Source organism: Scyliorhinus torazame, chromosome 4 (genome assembly GCF_047496885.1).
Source record: "Scyliorhinus torazame isolate Kashiwa2021f chromosome 4, sScyTor2.1, whole genome shotgun sequence".
NCBI lineage: Eukaryota > Metazoa > Chordata > Chondrichthyes > Carcharhiniformes > Scyliorhinidae > Scyliorhinus > Scyliorhinus torazame.
Window position 1 is genome coordinate 79,011,689 of NC_092710.1, and position 18,445 is coordinate 79,030,133.

At 50.5% G+C, this 18,445-nt stretch overlaps 1 protein-coding gene across 3 annotated transcripts in view; it reads left to right on the top strand.

Moving 5' to 3' along the window:
• LOC140411610 (immunoglobulin superfamily member 11-like) overlaps positions 1–18,445 on the top strand; it is a 366,531-nt gene that overhangs the window by 284,850 nt on the left and 63,236 nt on the right. The window lies entirely within an intron of this gene.

Here is an 18,445-nt window from a genome sequence, read left to right on the forward strand (position 1 = left end):
TGGGAAGGGGTTTGGGTCCATTGGGATTGTGTACAGTGAGAGTGAATGGGAAGGGGTTGGGTCCATTGGGATTGTGTACAGTGGGAGTGAATGGGAAGCGGTTTGGGTCTATTGGGATTGTGTACAGTGGGAGTGAATGGGAAGGGTTTGGGTCCATTGGGATTGTGTGTAGTGGGAGTGAATGGGAAGCGGTTTGGGTCTATTAAAATTGTGTACAATGGGAGGGAATGGGAAGGGGTTTGGGTCCATTGGGATTGTGTACAGTGGGAGTGAATGGGAAGGGGATTGGGTCCATTAAAATTGTGCACAGTGGGAGGGAATGAGAAGGCGGCTGGGTCCATTGGGATTGATTCCAGTGAGAGTGAATGGGAAGGGGTTTGGATCCATTGGGATATTGTACACTGGGAGGGAATGGAAAGAACTTTGGGTCCCCTGGGATTGTGTACAGTGGGAGTGAATGGGAAGGGGTTTGGTCCATTGGAATTGTGTATAGTGGGAGTGAATGGGAAGGGGTTTGGATCCATTGGGATTGTGGACACTGGGTGGGAATGGAAAGATCTTTGTGTCCCTTCGGATTGTATAGAGTGAGAGTGAATGGGAAGGGGTTTGGGTCCATTGGGATTATGTACAATGGGAGTGAATGGGAAGGGACTTGTGTCCATTGGGATTGTGTACAGTGGGAGTGAATGGGAAGGGGTGTGGATCCATTGGGATTGTGTACACTGGGAGGAAATGGAAAGAAGCTTGTGTCTGTTGGGGCTGTGTCGGGTGGGAGTGAAAGGGAAGGGTTTTGGGTCCATTGGGATTGTGTGTAGTGCGCGTGAATGGGAAGGGTTGGCTCCATTGGGATTGTGTAATAGGAGCGAAAGGGAAGGGGTTTGGGTCCAATGGAATTGTGCACAGTGGGAGTGAATTGCAATGGGTTTTGGGGTCCATCGGGATTGTGTACGGTGAGAGTGAATGGGTTGGGGTTTGGGTCTATTGGGATTGTGTACAGTGCGAGTGAATGGGGAGGGGTTTGGGTCCATTGGTATTGTGTACAGTAGGAGGAATGGGAAGGGGTTTGCTGCCATTGGGATTGTGTAGTGGGAGCTAACGGGAAGGGGTTTGGGGCCATTGGGATTGTACAGTTGGTGTGAATGGGAAGGGGTTTGGGTCCATTGGGATTGTGTACAGTGGGAATGAATGGGAAGTGGTTTGGGTCTATTGTGATTGTGCACAGTGGGAGTGAATGGGATGGGGTTTGCGTCCGTTATCCATTGGTGTTGTGTACAGTGTGAGTGAATGGGGAGGGGTTTGGGTCGATTGGGATTGTGTACAGTGGGAGTGAATGGGAAGGGGTTTGGGTCGATTCGGATTGTGTACAGTGCGAGTGAATGGGAAGGGTTTGGGTCTAGTGAGATTGTGCACAGTGGGAGGGAATTGGAAGGGGTTTGGGTCCATTGGGATTGTGTGCAGCGTGAGTGAATGGGAAGCGGTTTGGGTCCATTAACATTGTGTACGCTGAGAGTGAATGGGATGGGGTTGCGTCAATTAGGATTGTGTACAGAGCGGGTGAATGGAAAGAGGTTTGGGTCGATTGGGATTGTGCCGAGTGGGAGTGAACGGGAAGTTGTTTGGGTCCATTGGGATTATGTACAGTGGGAGGGAATGGGAAGGGGTTTGGGTCCATTGGGATTGTATAATGCGAGAGTGAATGGGAAGCGGTTTGGGTGCATTGGGATTGTGTGGAGTGGGAGTGAATGGGATGGGGTATGGATCCATTGAGATTGTGTACAGTGGGAATGAATGGAAAGGTGTTTGGGTCCATTGGGATTGTGTAGAGTGGGAGTGAATGGGAAGGGGTTTGGGTCCATTGAAATTGTGCACAGTGGGAGGGAATGAGAAGGGTTTTGGGTCCATTGGGATTGTGTAGAGTGAGAGTGAATGGGAAGGGGTTGCGTCAATTAGGATTGTGTACAGAGCGGATGAATGGAAAGAGGTTTGTGTCGGTTGGGATTGTGACGAGTGGGAGTGAACGGGAAGTTCTTTGGGTCCATTCGGATTGTTTGCAGTGCAAGTGAATGGGAAGGGGATGGGTCAATTGGGATTGCGTAGTGGGGGCGAACGCGAAGGGTGTTGGGTCCATTGGGATTGCGTAGAGTGGGACTGAACGGGAAGCGGTTTGGGTCCATTGGGATTGAGTGTAGTGCGAGCAAATGGTAAGGGGCTTGGGTCCATTAGGGTTGTGTATGGGGACCGAACGGGACTGGTTTGGGACCATTGGGATTGTGTACAGTTGGAGGAATGGGAAGGGGTTTGGTGCCATTGGGATTGTGTAGTGGGAGCTAACGGGAAGGGGCTTGGGGCCATTGGGAATGTACAGTTGGAGTGAATGGGAAGGGGTTTGGGTCCATTGAGATTTTGTGCAGTGGGAGTGAACGGGAAGTGGTTTAGGTCTATTGTGATTGTGTACAGTGGGAGTGAATGGGAAGGGGTTTGGGTCCATTGGGATTGTGTACAGTGCGAGTAAATGGGAAGTGGTTTGGGCCCATTGGTGTTGTGAACAGTGAGAGTGAATGGGATGGGGTTTCTGTCCATTGGGATTGTGTACAGTGCGAGTAAATGGGAAGGGGTTGTGTCGATTGGGATTGTGTACAGTGGGAGTGAATGGGAAGCGGTTGGGTCCATTGGGATTGTGTGCAGCGGGAGTGAATGGGAAGCGGTTTGGGTCTATTGGGATTGTGTACAGTGGGAGTGAATGGGAAGGGGTTTGGGTCCATTGGGATTGTGTACAGTGAGAGTGAATGGGAAGGGGTTGGGTCCATTGGGATTGTGTACAGTGGGAGTGAATGGGAAGCGGTTTGGGTCTATTGGGATTGTGTACAGTGGGAGTGAATGGGAAGGGTTTGGGTCCATTGGGATTGTGTGTAGTGGGAGTGAATGGGAAGCGGTTTGGGTCTATTAAAATTGTGTACAATGGGAGGGAATGGGAAGGGGTTTGGGTCCATTGGGATTGTGTAGAGAGAGTGAATGGGAAGGGGTTTGTGTCCATTGGGATTGTGTAGAGTGGGAGCGAATGGGAAGGTGTTTAGAACCATTGGGAGTGTGTACACTGGGAGGGAATGGAAAGAAGTTTGGGTCCCTTGGGATTATGTACTGTGGGCGTGAATGGGAAGCGGTTTGGGTCCATTGGAATTCTGTACAGTGGGAGGGAATGGGAAGGGGGTTGGGTCGATTCGGATTGTGTAATGCGAGAGTGAATGGGAAGTGGTTTGGGTGCATTGGGATTGTGTAGAGTCTGAGTGAATGGGAAGGGGTTTGGGTCCATTGAAATTGTGTACATTGGGAGTGGACAGGAAGGGGTTTGGAACCATTGGGATTGTGTACACTGGGAGGGAATGGAAAGATGTTTGGGTCCCTTGGGGCTGTGTACAGTGGGAGTGAATGGGAAGGGGTATGGATCCATTGGGATTGTGTACAGTGGGAGTGAATGGGAAGGTGTTTGGGTCCATTGGGATTGTGTACAGTGGGAGTGAATGGGAAGGGGATTGGGTCCATTAAAATTGTGCACAGTGGGAGGGAATGAGAAGGGGGCTGGGTCCATTGGGATTGAGTCCAGTGAGAGTGAATGGGAAGGGGTTTGGATCCATTGGGATATTGTACACTGGGAGGGAATGGAAAGAACTTTGGGACCCCTGGGATTGTGTACAGTGGGAGTGAATGGGAAGGGGTTTGGTTCATTGGAATTGTGTATAGTGGGAGTGAATGGGAAGGGGTTTGGATCCATTGGGATTGTGGACACTGGGAGGGAATGGAAAGAACTTTGTGTCCCTTGGGATTGTATAGAGTGAGAGTGAATGGGAAGGGATTTGGGTCCATTGGGATTGTGTACAATGGGAGTGAATGGGAAGGGATTGGGCCCATTGGGATTGTGTACAGTGGGAGTGAATGGGAAGGGGTGTGGATCCATTGGGATTGTGTACACTGGGAGGAAATGGAAAGAAGTTTGTGTCTGTTGGGGCTGTGTCGGGTGGGAGTGAAAGGGGAGGGGTTTGGGTCCATTGGGATTGTGTGTAGTGCGGGTGAATGGGAAGGGTTGGCTCCATTGGGATTGTGTAATAGGAGCGAAAGGGAAGGGGTTTGGGTCCAATGGAATTGTGCTCCGTGGGAGTGAATTGCAATGGGTTTTGGGGTCCATCGGGATTGTGTACGGTGAGAGTGAATGGGTTGGGGTTTGGGTCTATTGGGATTGTGTACAGTGCGAGTGAATGGGGAGGGGTTTGGGTCCATTGGTATTGTGTACAGTAGGAGGAATGGGAAGGGGTTTGGTGCCATTGGGGTTGTGTAGTGGGAGCTAACGGGAAGGGGTTTGGGGCCATTGGGATTGTACAGTTGGTGTGAATGGGAAGGGGTTTGGGTCCATTGCGATTGTGTACAGTGGGAATGAATGGGAAGTGGTTTGGGTCTATTGTGATTGTGCACAGTGGGAGTGAATGGGATGGGGTTTGCGTCCATTATCCATTGGTGTTGTGTACAGTGTGAGTGAATGGGGAGGGGTTTGGGTCGATTGGGATTGTGTACAGTGGGAGTGAATGGGAAGGGTTTTGGGTCGATTCGGATTGTGTACAGTGCGAGTGAATGTGAAGGGTTTGGGTCTAGTGAGATTGTGCACAGTGGGAGGGAATTGGAAGGGGTTTGGGTCCATTGGGATTGTGTGCAGCGTGAGTGAATGGGAAGCGGTTTGGGTCCATTAACATTGTGTACGGTGAGAGTGAATGGGATGGGGTTTGGGTCTATTGGGATTGTGTACAGTGCGAGTGAATGGGGAGGGGTTTGGGTCGATTGGAATTGTGTACAGTGCGAGTGAATGGGAAGGGTTTGGGTCTAGTGAGATTGTGCACAGTGGGCGGGAATGGGAAGGGGTTTAGGTCCATTGGGATTGTGTGCAGTGGGAGTGAATGGGAAGCGGTTTGGGTTCATTGAAATTGTGTACGGTGGGAGGGAATGGTAAGGGTTTTGGGTCCATTGGGATTGTGTCGAGTGAGAGTGAATGGGAGGGGGTTGCGTCAATTAGGATTGTGTACAGAGCGGGTGAATGGAAAGAGGTTTGGGTCGATTGGGATTGTGCCGAGTGGGAGTGAACGGGAAGTTGTTTGGGTCCATTGGGATTGTTTGCAGTGCAAGTGAATGTGAAGGGGATGGGTCAATTGGGATTGCGTAGTGGGAGCGAACGCGAAGGGTGTTTGGTCCATTGGGATTGCGTAGAGTGGGAGTGAACGGGAAGTGGTTTCGGTCCATTGGGATTGAGTGTAGTGCGAGTAAATGGTAAGGGGTTTGGTTCCATTAGGGTTGTGTATGGGGACCGATCGGGACTGGTTTGGGACCATTGGGATTGTGTACAGTGGGAGGAATGGGAAGGGGTTTGGTGCCATTGGGATTGTGTAGTGGGAGCTAACGGGAAGGGGCTTGGGGCCATTGGGAGTGTGTACACTGGGAGGGAATGGAAAGAAGTTTGGGTCCCTTGTGATTATCTACAGTGGGAGTGAATGGGAAGGGGTGTGGGTCCATTGGAATTCTGTACAGAGGGAGGGAATGGGAAGGGGGTTGGGTCCACTGGGATTGTGTAATGCGAGAGTGAATGGGAAGCGGTTTCGGTGCATTGGGATTGTGTAGATTGGGAGTGAATGGGAAGGGGTTTGGGTCCATTGAAATTGTGTACATTGGGAGTGGACAGGAAGGGGTTTGGAACCACTGGGATTGTGTACACTGGGAGGGAATGGAAAGATGTTTGGGTCCCTTGGGGCTGTGTACAGTGGGAGTGAATGGGAAGGTGTTTGGGTCCATTGGGAATGTGTACAGTGGGAGTGAATGGGAAGGGGTTGGGTCCATTGAAATTGTGCACAGTGGGAGGGAATGAGAAGGGGGTATGGTCCATTGGGATTGAGTCCAGTGAGAGTGAATGGGAAGGGGTTTGGATCCATTGGGATTGTGTACACTGGGAGGGAATGGAAAGAACTTTGGGTCCCCTGGGATTCTGTACAGTGGGAGTGAATGGGAAGGGATTTGGGTCCATTGGGATTGTGTACAATGGGAGTGAATGGGAAGGGACTTGGGTCCATTGGGATTGTGTACAGTGGGAGTGAATGGGACGGGGTTTGGATCCATTGGGATTGTGTACACTGGGAGGAAATGGAAAGAAGTTTGGGTCTGTTGGGACTCTGTAGGGTGGGAGTGAAAGGGAAGGGGTTTGGTCCAATGGGATTGTGTGTAGTGCGAGTGAATGGGAAGGGTTGGCTCCATTGGGATTGTGTAATAGGAGCGAACGGGAAGGGGTTTGGGTCCAATGGAATTGTGCACAGTGCGAGTGAATTGCAATGGGGTTTGGGGTCCATTGGGATTGTGTACGGTGAGAGTGAATGGGATGGGGTTTGGGTCTATTGGGATTGTGTACAGTGCGAGTGAATGGGGAGGGGTTTGGGTCGATTGGGATTGTGTACAGTGCGAGTGAATGGGAAGGGTTTGGGTCTAGTGAGATTGTGCACAGTGTGAGGGAATGCGAAATGGTTTAGGTCCATTGGGATTGTGTGCAGTGGGAGTGAATGGGAAGCGGTTTGGGTCTATTGAAATGGTGTACCGTGGGAGGGAATGGGAAGGGTTTTGGGTCCATTGGGATTGTGTAGAGTGAGAGTGAATGGGAAGGGGTTGCGTCAATTAGGATTGTGTACAGAGCGGGTGAATGGAAAGAGGGTTGGGTCAATTGGGATTGTGACGAGTGGGAGTGAACGGGAAGTTTTTTGGGTCCATTGGGATTGTGTGCAGTGCAAGTGAATGGGAAGGGGATGGGTCAATTTGGATTGCGTAGAGTGGGAGCGTGTGTAATGCGAGAGTGAATGGGAAGCGGTTTGGGTGCATTAGGATTGTGTAGAGTCAGAGTGAATGGGAAGGGGTTTGGGTCCATTGGAATTGTGTACATTGTGAGTGGACAGGAAGGTGTTTGGAACCATTGGGATTGTGTACACTGGGAGGGAATGGAAAGATGTTTGGGTCCCTTGGGGCTGTGTACAGTGGGAGTGAATGGGAAGGGGTATGGATCCATTGGGATTGTGTACAGTGGGAGTGAATGGGAAGGTGTTTGGGTCCATTGGGATTGTGTACAGTGGGAGTGAATGGGAAGGGGATTGGATCCATTGAAATTGTGCACAGTGGGAGGGAATGAGAAGGGGGCTGGGTCCATTGGGATTGAGTCCAGTGAGAGTGAATGGGAAGGGGTTTGGATCCATTGGGATATTGTACACTGGGAGGGAATGGAAAGAACTTTGTGTCCCTTGGGATTGTATAGAGTGAGAGTGAATGGGGAGGGGTTTGGGTCGATTGGGATTGTGTACAGTGGGAGTGAATGGGATGGGGTCTGGGTCCATTGGGATTGTGTACAGTGCGAGTAAATGGGAAGGGGTTTGGGTCCATTGGTGTTGTGTACAGTGTGAGTGAATGGGATGGGGTTTGGGTCCATTGGGATTGTGTACAGTGCGAGTAAATAGGAAGGGGTTTGTGTCGATTGGGATTGTGTACAGTGGGAGGGAATGTGAAGGGTTTGGGTCTAGTGAGATTGTGCACAGTGGGCGGGAATGGGAAGGGGTTTGGGTCCATTGGAATTGTGTACAGTGGGAGTGAATGGGAAGCGGTTTGGGTCTATTAAAATTGTGTACAATGGGAGGGAATGGGAAGGGGTTTGGGTCGATTGGGATTGTGTAGAGTGAGAGTGAATGGGAAGGGGTTTGTGTCCATTGGGATTGTGTAGAGTGGGAGTGAATGGGAAGGTGTTTAGAACCATTGGGAGTGTGTACACTGGGAGGGAATGGAAAGAAGTTTGGGTCCCTTGGGATTATGTACAGTGGGAGTGAATGGGAAGGGGTGTGGGTCCATTGGAATTCTGTACAGAGGGAGGGAATGGGAAGGGGGTTGGGTCCATTGGGATTGTGTAATGCGAGAGTGAATGGGAAGCGGTTTCGGTGCATTGGGATTGTGTAGATTGGGAGTGAATGGGAAGGGGTTTGGGTCCATTGAAATTGTGTACATTGCGAGTGGACAGGAAGGGGTTTGGAACCACTGGGATTGTGTACACTGGGAGGGAATGGAAAGATGTTTGGGTCCCTTGGGGCTGTGGTACAGTGGGAGTGAATGGGAAGGTGTTTGGGTCCATTGGGATTGTGTACAGTGGGAGTGAATGGGAAGGGGTTTGGGTCCATTGAAATTGTGCACAGTGGGAGGGAATGAGAAGGGGTTATGGTCCATTGGGATTGAGTCCAGTGAGAGTGAATGGGAAGGGGGTTGGATCCATTGGGATTGTGTACACTGGGAGGGAATGGAAAGAACTTTGGGTCCCCTGGGTTTGTGTACAGTGGGAGTGAATGGGAAGGGGTTTGGTCCATTGGAATTGTGTACAGTGGGAGAGAATGGCAAGGGGTGTGGAACCATTGGGATTGTGGACACTGGGAGGGAATGGAAAGAACTTTATGTCCCTTGGGATTGTATAGAGTGAGAGTGAATGGGAAGGGATTTGGGTCCATTGGGATTGTGTACAATGGGAGTGAATGGGAAGGGACTTGGGTCCATTGGGATTGTGTTCAGTTAAAGTGAATTGGAAGGGGTTTGCGTCCAATGGGATTGTGTACACTGGGAGGAAATGGAAAGAAGTTTGTGTCTGTTGGGACTCTGTAGGGTGGGAGTGAAAGGGAAGGGGTTTGCGTCCAATGGGATTGTGTGTAGTGCGAGTGAATGGGAAGGGAAGGCTCCATTGGGATTGTGTAATAGGTGCGAACGGGAAGGGGTTTGGGTCCAATGGAATTGTGCACAGTGGGAGTGAATTGCAATGGGGTTTGGGGTCCATTTGGATTGTGTACGGTGAGAGTGAATGGGATGGGGTTTGGGTCTATTGGGATTGTGTACAGTGCGAGTGAATGGGGAGGGATTTGGGTCGATTGGGATTGTGTACAGTGCGAGTGAATGGGAAGGGTTTGGGTCTAGTGAGATTGTGCACAGTGGGAGTGAATGGGAAGGGGTTGAGGTCCATTGGGATTGTGTGCAGTGGGAGTGAATGGGAAGCGGTTTGGGTTCATTGAAATTGAGTACCGTGGGAGGGAATGGTAAGGGTTTTGGGTCCATTGGGATTGTGTAGAGTGAGAGTGAATGGGAAGGGGTTGCGTCAATTAGGATTGTGTACAGAGCGGGTGAATGGAAAGAGGTTTGGGTCGATTGGGATTGTGCCGAGTGGGAGTGAACGGGAAGTTCTTTGGGTCCATTGGGATTGTTTGCAGTGCAAGTGAATGGGAAGGGGATGGGTCAATTGGGATTGCGTAGTGGGAGCGAACGCGAAGGGTGTTTGGTCCATTGGGATTGCGTAGAGTGGGGGTGAACGGGAAGTGGTTTGGGTCCATTGGGATTGAGTGTAGTGCGAGTAAATGGTAAGGGGTTTGGGTCCATTTGGGTTGTGTATGGGGACCGAACGGGACTGGTTTGGGACCATTGGGATTGTGTACAGTGGGAGTGAATGGGAAGCGGTTTGGGTCTATTAAAATTGTGTACAATGGGAGGGAATGGGAAGGGGTTTGGGTCGATTGGGATTGTGTAGAGTGAGAGTGAATGGGAAGGGGTTTGTGTCCATTGGGATTGTGTAGAGTGGGAGTGAATGGGAAGGTGTTTAGAACCATTGGGAGTGTGTACACTGGGAGGGAATGGAAAGAAGTTTGGGTCCCTTGGGATTATGTACAGTGGGAGTGAATGGGAAGGGGTGTGGGTCCATTGGAATTCTGTACAGAGGGAGTGAATGGGGAGGGGTTTGGGTCGATTGGGATTGTGTACAGTGCGAGTGAATGGGAAGGGTTTGGGTCTCGTGAGATTGTGCACAGTGTGAGGGAATGCGAAATGGTTTAGGTCCATTGGGATTGTGTGCAGTGGGAGTGAATGGGAAGCGGTTTGGGTCTATTGAAATGGTGTACCGTGGGAGGGAATGGGAAGGGTTTTGGGTCCATTGGGATTGTGTAGAGTGAGAGTGAATGGGAAGGGGTTGCGTCAATTAGGATTGTGTACAGAGCGGGTGAATGGAAAGAGGGTTGGGTCAATTGGGATTGTGACGAGTGGGAGTGAACGGGAAGTTTTTTGGGTCCATTGGGATTGTGTGCAGTGCAAGTGAATGGGAAGGGGATGGGTCAATTTGGATTGCGTAGAGTGGGAGCGTGTGTAATGCGAGAGTGAATGGGAAGCGGTTTGGGTGCATTAGGATTGTGTAGAGTCAGAGTGAATGGGAAGGGGTTTGGGTCCATTGGAATTGTGTACATTGTGAGTGGACAGGAAGGTGTTTGGAACCATTGGGATTGTGTACACTGGGAGGGAATGGAAAGATGTTTGGGTCCCTTGGGGCTGTGTACAGTGGGAGTGAATGGGAAGGGGTATGGATCCATTGGGATTGTGTACAGTGGGAGTGAATGGGAAGGTGTTTGGGTCCATTGGGATTGTGTACAGTGGGAGTGAATGGGAAGGGGATTGGGTCCATTGAAATTGTGCACAGTGGGAGGGAATGAGAAGGGGGCTGGGTCCATTGGGATTGAGTCCAGTGAGAGTGAATGGGAAGGGGTTTGGATCCATTGGGATATTGTACACTGGGAGGGAATGGAAAGAACTTTGTGTCCCTTGGGATTGTATAGAGTGAGAGTGAATGGGGAGGGGTTTGGGTCGATTGGGATTGTGTACAGTGGGAGTGAATGGGATGGGGTCTGGGTCCATTGGGATTGTGTACAGTGCGAGTAAATGGGAAGGGGTTTGGGTCCATTGGTGTTGTGTACAGTGTGAGTGAATGGGATGGGGTTTGGGTCCATTGGGATTGTGTACAGTGCGAGTAAATAGGAAGGGGTTTGTGTCGATTGGGATTGTGTACAGTGGGAGGGAATGTGAAGGGTTTGGGTCTAGTGAGATTGTGCACAGTGGGCGGGAATGGGAAGGGGTTTGGGTCCATTGGAATTGTGTACAGTGGGAGTGAATGGGAAGCGGTTTGGGTCTATTAAAATTGTGTACAATGGGAGGGAATAGGAAGGGGTTTGGGTCGATTGGGATTGTGTAGAGTGAGAGTGAATGGGAAGGGGTTTGTGTCCATTGGGATTGTGTAGAGTGGGAGTGAATGGGAAGGTGTTTAGAACCATTGGGAGTGTGTACACTGGGAGGGAATGGAAAGAAGTTTGGGTCCCTTGGGATTATGTACAGTGGGAGTGAATGGGAAGGGGTGTGGGTCCATTGGAATTCTGTACAGAGGGAGGGAATGGGAAGGGGGTTGGGTCCATTGGGATTGTGTAATGCGAGAGTGAATGGGAAGCGGTTTCGGTGCATTGGGATTGTGTAGATTGGGAGTGAATGGGAAGGGGTTTGGGTCCATTGAAATTGTGTACATTGCGAGTGGACAGGAAGGGGTTTGGAACCACTGGGATTGTGTACACTGGGAGGGAATGGAAAGATGTTTGGGTCCCTTGGGGCTGTGGTACAGTGGGAGTGAATGGGAAGGTGTTTGGGTCCATTGGGATTGTGTACAATGGGAGTGAATGGGAAGGGGTTTGGGTCCATTGAAATTGTGCACAGTGGGAGGGAATGAGAAGGGGTTATGGTCCATTGGGATTGAGTCCAGTGAGAGTGAATGGGAAGGGGGTTGGATCCATTGGGATTGTGTACACTGGGAGGGAATGGAAAGAACTTTGGGTCCCCTGGGTTTGTGTACAGTGGGAGTGAATGGGAAGGGGTTTGGTCCATTGGAATTGTGTACAGTGGGAGAGAATGGCAAGGGGTGTGGAACCATTGGGATTGTGGACACTGGGAGGGAATGGAAAGAACTTTATGTCCCTTGGGATTGTATAGAGTGAGAGTGAATGGGAAGGGATTTGGGTCCATTGGGATTGTGTACAATGGGAGTGAATGGGAAGGGACTTGGGTCCATTGGGATTGTGTTCAGTTAAAGTGAATTGGAAGGGGTTTGCGTCCATTGGGATTGTGTACACTGGGAGGAAATGGAAAGAAGTTTGTGTCTGTTGGGACTCTGTAGGGTGGGAGTGAAAGGGAAGGGGTTTGCGTCCAATGGGATTGTGTGTAGTGCGAGTGAATGGGAAGGGAAGGCTCCATTGGGATTGTGTAATAGGTGCGAACGGGAAGGGTTTTGGGTCCAATGGAATTGTGCACAGTGGGAGTGAATTGCAATGGGGTTTGGGGTCCATTTGGATTGTGTACGGTGAGAGTGAATGGGATGGGGTTTGGGTCTATTGGGATTGTGTACAGTGCGAGTGAATGGGGAGGGATTTGGGTCGATTGGGATTGTGTACAGTGCGAGTGAATGGGAAGGGTTTGGGTCTAGTGAGATTGTGCACAGTGGGAGTGAATGGGAAGGGGTTGAGGTCCATTGGGATTGTGTGCAGTGGGAGTGAATGGGAAGCGGTTTGGGTTCATTGAAATTGAGTACCGTGGGAGGGAATGGTAAGGGTTTTGGGTCCATTGGGATTGTGTAGAGTGAGAGTGAATGGGAAGGGGTTGCGTCAATTAGGATTGTGTACAGAGCGGGTGAATGGAAAGAGGTTTGGGTCGATTGGGATTGTGCCGAGTGGGAGTGAACGGGAAGTTCTTTGGGTCCATTGGGATTGTTTGCAGTGCAAGTGAATGGGAAGGGGATGGGTCAATTGGGATTGCGTAGTGGGAGCGAACGCGAAGGGTGTTTGGTCCATTGGGATTGCGTAGAGTGGGGGTGAACGGGAAGTGGTTTGGGTCCATTGGGATTGAGTGTAGTGCGAGTAAATGGTAAGGGGTTTGGGTCCATTTGGGTTGTGTATGGGGACCGAACGGGACTGGTTTGGGACCATTGGGATTGTGTACAGTGGGAGGAATGGGAAGTGGTTTGGTGCCATTAGGGTTGTGTAGTGGGAGCTAACGGGAAGGGGCTTGGGGCCATTGGGAATGTACAGTAGGAGTGAATGGGAAGGCGTTTGGGTCCATTGGGATTTTGTACAGTGGGAGTGAATGGGAAGTGGTTTGGGTCTATTGTGATTGTGTACAGTGGGAGTGAATGGGATGGGGTCTGGGTCCATTGGGATTGTGTACAGTGCGAGTAAATGGGAAGGGGTTTGGGTCCATTGGTGTTGTGTACAGTGTGAGTGAATGGGATGGGGTTTGGGTCCATTGGGATTGTGTACAGTGCGAGTAAATGGGAAGGGGTTTGTGTCGATTGGGATTGTGTACAGTGGGAGGGAATGTGAAGGGTTTGGGTCTAGTGAGATTGTGCACAGTGGGAGGGAATGGGAAGGGGTTTGGGTCCATTGGAATTGTGTGCAGCGGGAGTGAATGGGAAGGGGTTGGGTCCATTGGGATTGTGTGCAGCGGGAGTCAATGGGAAGCGGTTTGGGTCTATTAAAATTGTGCACAATGGGACGGAATGGGAAGGGGTTTGGGTCCACTGGGATTGTGTACACTGGGAGGGAATGGAAAGATGTTTGGGTCCCTTGGGGCTGTGGTACAGTGGGAGTGAATGGGAAGGTGTTTGGGTCCGTTGGGATTGTGTAGAGTGGGAGTGAATGGGAAGGTGTTTAGAACCATTGGGAGTGTGTGCACTGGGAGGGAATGGAAAGAAGTTTGGGTCCATTGGGATTGTGTAATGCGAGAGTGAATGGGAAGCGGTTTGGGTGCATTGGGATTGTGTAGATTGGGAGTGAATGGGTAGGGGTTTGGGTCCATTGAAACTGTGTACATTGGGAGTGGACAGGAAGGGGTTATGAACCACTGGGATTGTGTACACTGGGAGGGAATGGAAAGATATTTGGGTCCCTTGGGGCTGTGTACAGTGGGAGTGAATGGGAAGGGGAATGGATCCATTGGGATTGTGTGCAGTGGGAGTGAATGGGAAGGTGTTTGGTTCCATTGGGATTGTGTACAGTGGGAGGGAATGAGAAGGGGGTATGGTCCATTGGGATTGAGTCCAGTGAGAGTGAATGGGAAGGGGTTTGGATCCATTGGGATTGTGTACACTGGGAGGGAATGGAAAGAACTTTGGGTCCCCTGGGATTATGTACAGTGGGAGTGAATGGGAAGGGGTTTGGTCCATTGGAATTGTGTACAGTTGGAGAGAATGGGAAGGGGTTTGGATCCATTGGGATTGTGGACTCTGGGAGGGAATGGAAAGAATTTTGTGTCCCTTGGGATTGTATAGAGTGAGAGTGAATGGGAAGGGATTTGGGTCCATTGGGATTGTGTACAATGGGAGTGAATGGGAAGGGACTTGGGTCCATTGGGATTGTGTACAGTGGGAGTGAATGGGACGGGGTTTGGATCCATTGGGATTGTGTACACTGGGAGGAAATGGAAAGAAGTTTGTGTCTGTTGGGACTGTGTCGGGTGGGAGTGAAAGGGAAGGGTTTTGGGTCCATTGGGATTGTGTGTAGTGCGGGTGAATGGGAAGGGTTGGCTCCATTGGGATTGTGTAATAGGAGCGAACAAGAAGGGGTTTGGGTCCAATGGAATTGTGCACAGTGGGAGTGAATTGCAATGGCGTTTGGGGTCCATTGGGATTGTGTACGGTGAGAGTGAATGGGATGGGGTTTGGTTCTATTGGGATTGTGTACAGTGCGAGTGAATGGGGAGGGGTTTGGGTCCATTGGTATTGTGTACAGTGGGAGGAATGGGAAGGGGTTTGGTCCCATTGGGATTGAGTAGTGGGAGCTAACGGGAAGGGGTTTGGGTCTATTGTGATTGTGCACAGTGGGAGTGAATGGGATGGGGTTTGTGTCCATTATCCATTGGTGTTGTGTACAGTGTGAGTGAATGGGGAGGGGTTTGCGTCGATTGGGATTGTGTACAGTGGGAGTGAATGGGAAGGGGTTTGGGTAGATTGGGATTGTGTACCGTGCGAGTGAATGGGAAGGGTTTGTTTCTAGTGAGATTGTGCACAGTGGGAGGGAATTGAAAGGGGTTTGGGTCCATTGGGATTGTGTGCAGCGGGAGTGAATGGGAAGCGGTTTGGGTCCATTAAAATTGTGTACAATGGGAGGGAATGGGAAGGGGTTTGGGTCCATTGGGATTGTGGAGAGTGAGAGTGAATGGGAAGGGGTTTGTGTCTATTGCGATTGTGTAGAGTGGGAGTGAATGGGAAGGTGTTTAGAACCATTGAGATGGTGTACACTGGGAGTTAATGGAAAGAACTTTGGGTCCCTTGGGATTATGTACAGTGGGAGTGAATGGGAAGGGGTTTGGGTCCATTGGAATTCTGTACAGTGGGAGGGAATGGGAACGGGGTTGGGTCCATTGGGATTGTGTAATGCGAGAGTGAATGGGAATCGGTTTGGGTGCATTGGGATTGTGTAGAGTGGGAGTGAATGGGAAGGGGTTTGGGTCCATTGAAATTGTGTACAATGGGAGTGGACGGGAAGGGGTTTGGAACCATTGGGATTGTGTACACTGGGAGGGAATGGAAAGAAGTTTGGGTCCCTTGGGGCTGTGTACATTGGGAGTGAATGGGAAGGGGTTTGGCTCCATTGGAATTGTGTACAGTGGGAGTGAATGGAAAGGGGTATGGATCCATTGGGATTGTGTACAGTGAGAGTGAATGCGAAGGGGTTTGGGTGCATTGGGATTGTGTAGATTGGGAGTGAATGGGAAGGGGTTTGGGTCCATTGAAATTGTGTACAGTGGGAGGGAAAGAGAAGGGTGTTGGGTCCATTGGGATGGTGTCCAGTGCGAGTGAATGGGAAGGGGTTTGGATCCATTGGGATTGTGTACACAGGGAGGGAATGGAAAGAACTTTGGGTCCCCTGGGATTGTGTACAGTGGGAGTGAATGGGAAGGGGTTTGGTCCATTGGAATTGTGTACAGTGGGAGAGAATGGGAAGGGGTTTGGGCCCATTGGGATTGTGTACAGTGAGAGTGAATGGGAAGGGGTTTTGGGTCCATTGAAATTGTGTACAGTGGGAGGAAATGAGAAGGGGGTTTGGTCCATTGGGATTGTGTCCAGTGAAAGTGAATGGGAAGGGGTTAGGATCCATTGGGATTGTGTACACTGGGAGGGAACGGAATGAACTTTGGGTCCCCTGGGATTGTGTACAGTGGGAGTGAATGGGAAGGGGTTTGGTCCATTGGAATTGTGTACACTGGGAGGGAATGGAAAGAACTTTGGGTACCTTGGGATTGTATAGAGTGAGAGTGAATGGGAAGGGATTTGGGTCCATTGGGATTGTGCACAGTGGGAGTGAATGGGAAGGGACTTGGGTCCATTGGGATGGTGTACAGTGGGAGTGAATGGGAAGGTGTTTGGATCCATTGGGATTGTGTACACTGGGAGGAAATGGAAAGATGTTTGAGTCTGTTGGGACTGTGTCGGGTGGGAGTGAAAGGGAAGGGGTTTGGGTCCATTGGGATTGTGTGTAGTGCGAGTGAATGGGAAGGGTTGGCTCCATTGGGATTGTGTAATAGGAGCGAACGCGAAGGGATTTGGGTCCAAAGGAATTGTGCACAGTGGTAGTGAATTGCAATGGGGTTTGGGGTCCATTGGGATTGTGTCCAGTGCGAGTGAATGGGGAGGGGTTTGGGTCCATTGGTATTGTGTACAGTGGGAGGAATGGGAAAGGGTTTGGTGCCATTGGGATTGTGTAGTGGGAGCTAACGGGAAGGGGTTTTCGAGCCATTGGGATTGTACAGTTGGTGTGAATGGGAAGGGGTTTGGGTCCATTGGGATTGTGTACAGTGGGAGTGAATGGGAAGTTGTTTGGGTCTATTGTGATTGTGCGCAGTGGGAGTGAATGGGATGGGGTTTGGGTCCATTGGGATTGTGTACAGTGCGAGTAAATGGTAAGGGGTTTGGGTCCATTGGTGTTGTATAAGGTGTGAGTGAATGGGGAGGGGTTTGGGTCGATAGGGATTGTGTACAGTGGGAGTGAGTGGGAAGGGGTTTGGGTCGATTGGGATTGTGTACAGTGCGAGTGAATGGGAATGGTTTGGGTCTAGTGTGCAGAGGGGGAGAGAATGGGAAGAGGTTTGGGTCCATTGGGATTGTATGCAGCGGGAGTGAATGGTAAGGGGATTGGGTCCATTGGTGTTGTGTAAAGTGTGAGTGAATGGGGAGGGGTTTGGGTCGATTGGGATTGTGTACAGTGGGAGTGAGTGGGAAGGAGTTTGGGTCGATTGGGATTGTGTACAGTGCGAGTGAATGGGAAGGTGTTTGGGTCCATTGGGATTGTGTACCGTGAAAGTGAATGCAATGGGGTTTGGGTCTATTGGGATTGTGTGCAGTGTCAGTGAATGGGAAGGGGTTTGGGTCCATCGCGATTGTGTGCAGTGGGATTGAATGGGAAGCGGTTTCGGTCCATTGAAATTGTGTACAGTGGGAGGGAATCGGAAGTGGTTTGTGTCCATTGGGATTTTGTAGAGTGAGAGTGAATGGGAAGGGATTCGGTTCCATTGGGATTGTGTCCAGTGGGAGTGAATGGGAAGGGGTTTGGATCCATTGGGATTGTATACAGTGGGAGTGAATTTGAAGAGTTTTGGATCCATTGGGATTGTGTACACTGGGAGGGAATGGAAAGAAGTTTGGGTCCATTGGGATTGTGTGTTGTGGGAGTGAATGGGAAGAGAATGGGTCCATTGGGATTGTGTCGTGGGGGCAAACGGGAAGGCGTTTTGGTCTATTGGGACTGTGTCGATTGGGAGTGAAGTTTGGGTCTATTGTGATTGTGTACGGTGGGACGGTAGGAGTGAATGGGATGGGGTTTGGTCTATTGGGATTGTGTACAGTGCGGGTGAATGTAAAGAGATTTGGGTCTATTGGGATTGTGTCGAGTGGGAGTGAACGGGAAGTTATTTGGGTCCATTGGGATTGTGTGCAGTGCAAGTGAATGGGAAGGGGATGGGTCAATTGGGATTACGTAGTCGGAAGGAACGCGAAGGGTGTTGGGTCCATTGGGATGGCGTAGAGTGGGAGTGAACGGGAAGGGGTTTGGGTCCATTGGGATTGAGTGTAGTGCGAGTAAATGGGAAGGGATTTGGGTCCATTCGGGTTGTGTAGTGGGACTGAACGGGAAGGATTTGGGACCATTGGGATTGTGTACAGTGGGAGTGAATGCGAAGGGGTTTGGGTCTATTGGGATTGTGTACAGTGGGAGGAATGGGAAGGGGTTTGGTTCCATTGGGATTGTGTAGTGGGAGCGAACGGGAAGGGGTTTGGGTCCATTGGGATAGTACAGTTGGAGTGAATGGGAAGGGTTTGGGTCGATTGGGATTGTGTACAGTGGGAGTGAATGGGAAGGGGTATGGATCCATTGGGATTGTGTACAGTGGGAGTGAATGGTAAGGTGTTTGGGTCCATTGGGATTGTGTACAGTGGGAGTGAATGGGAAGGGGTTTGGGTCCATTGGGATTGTGTACAGTGCGAGTGAATGGGAAGGGGTTTGGCTCCATTGGA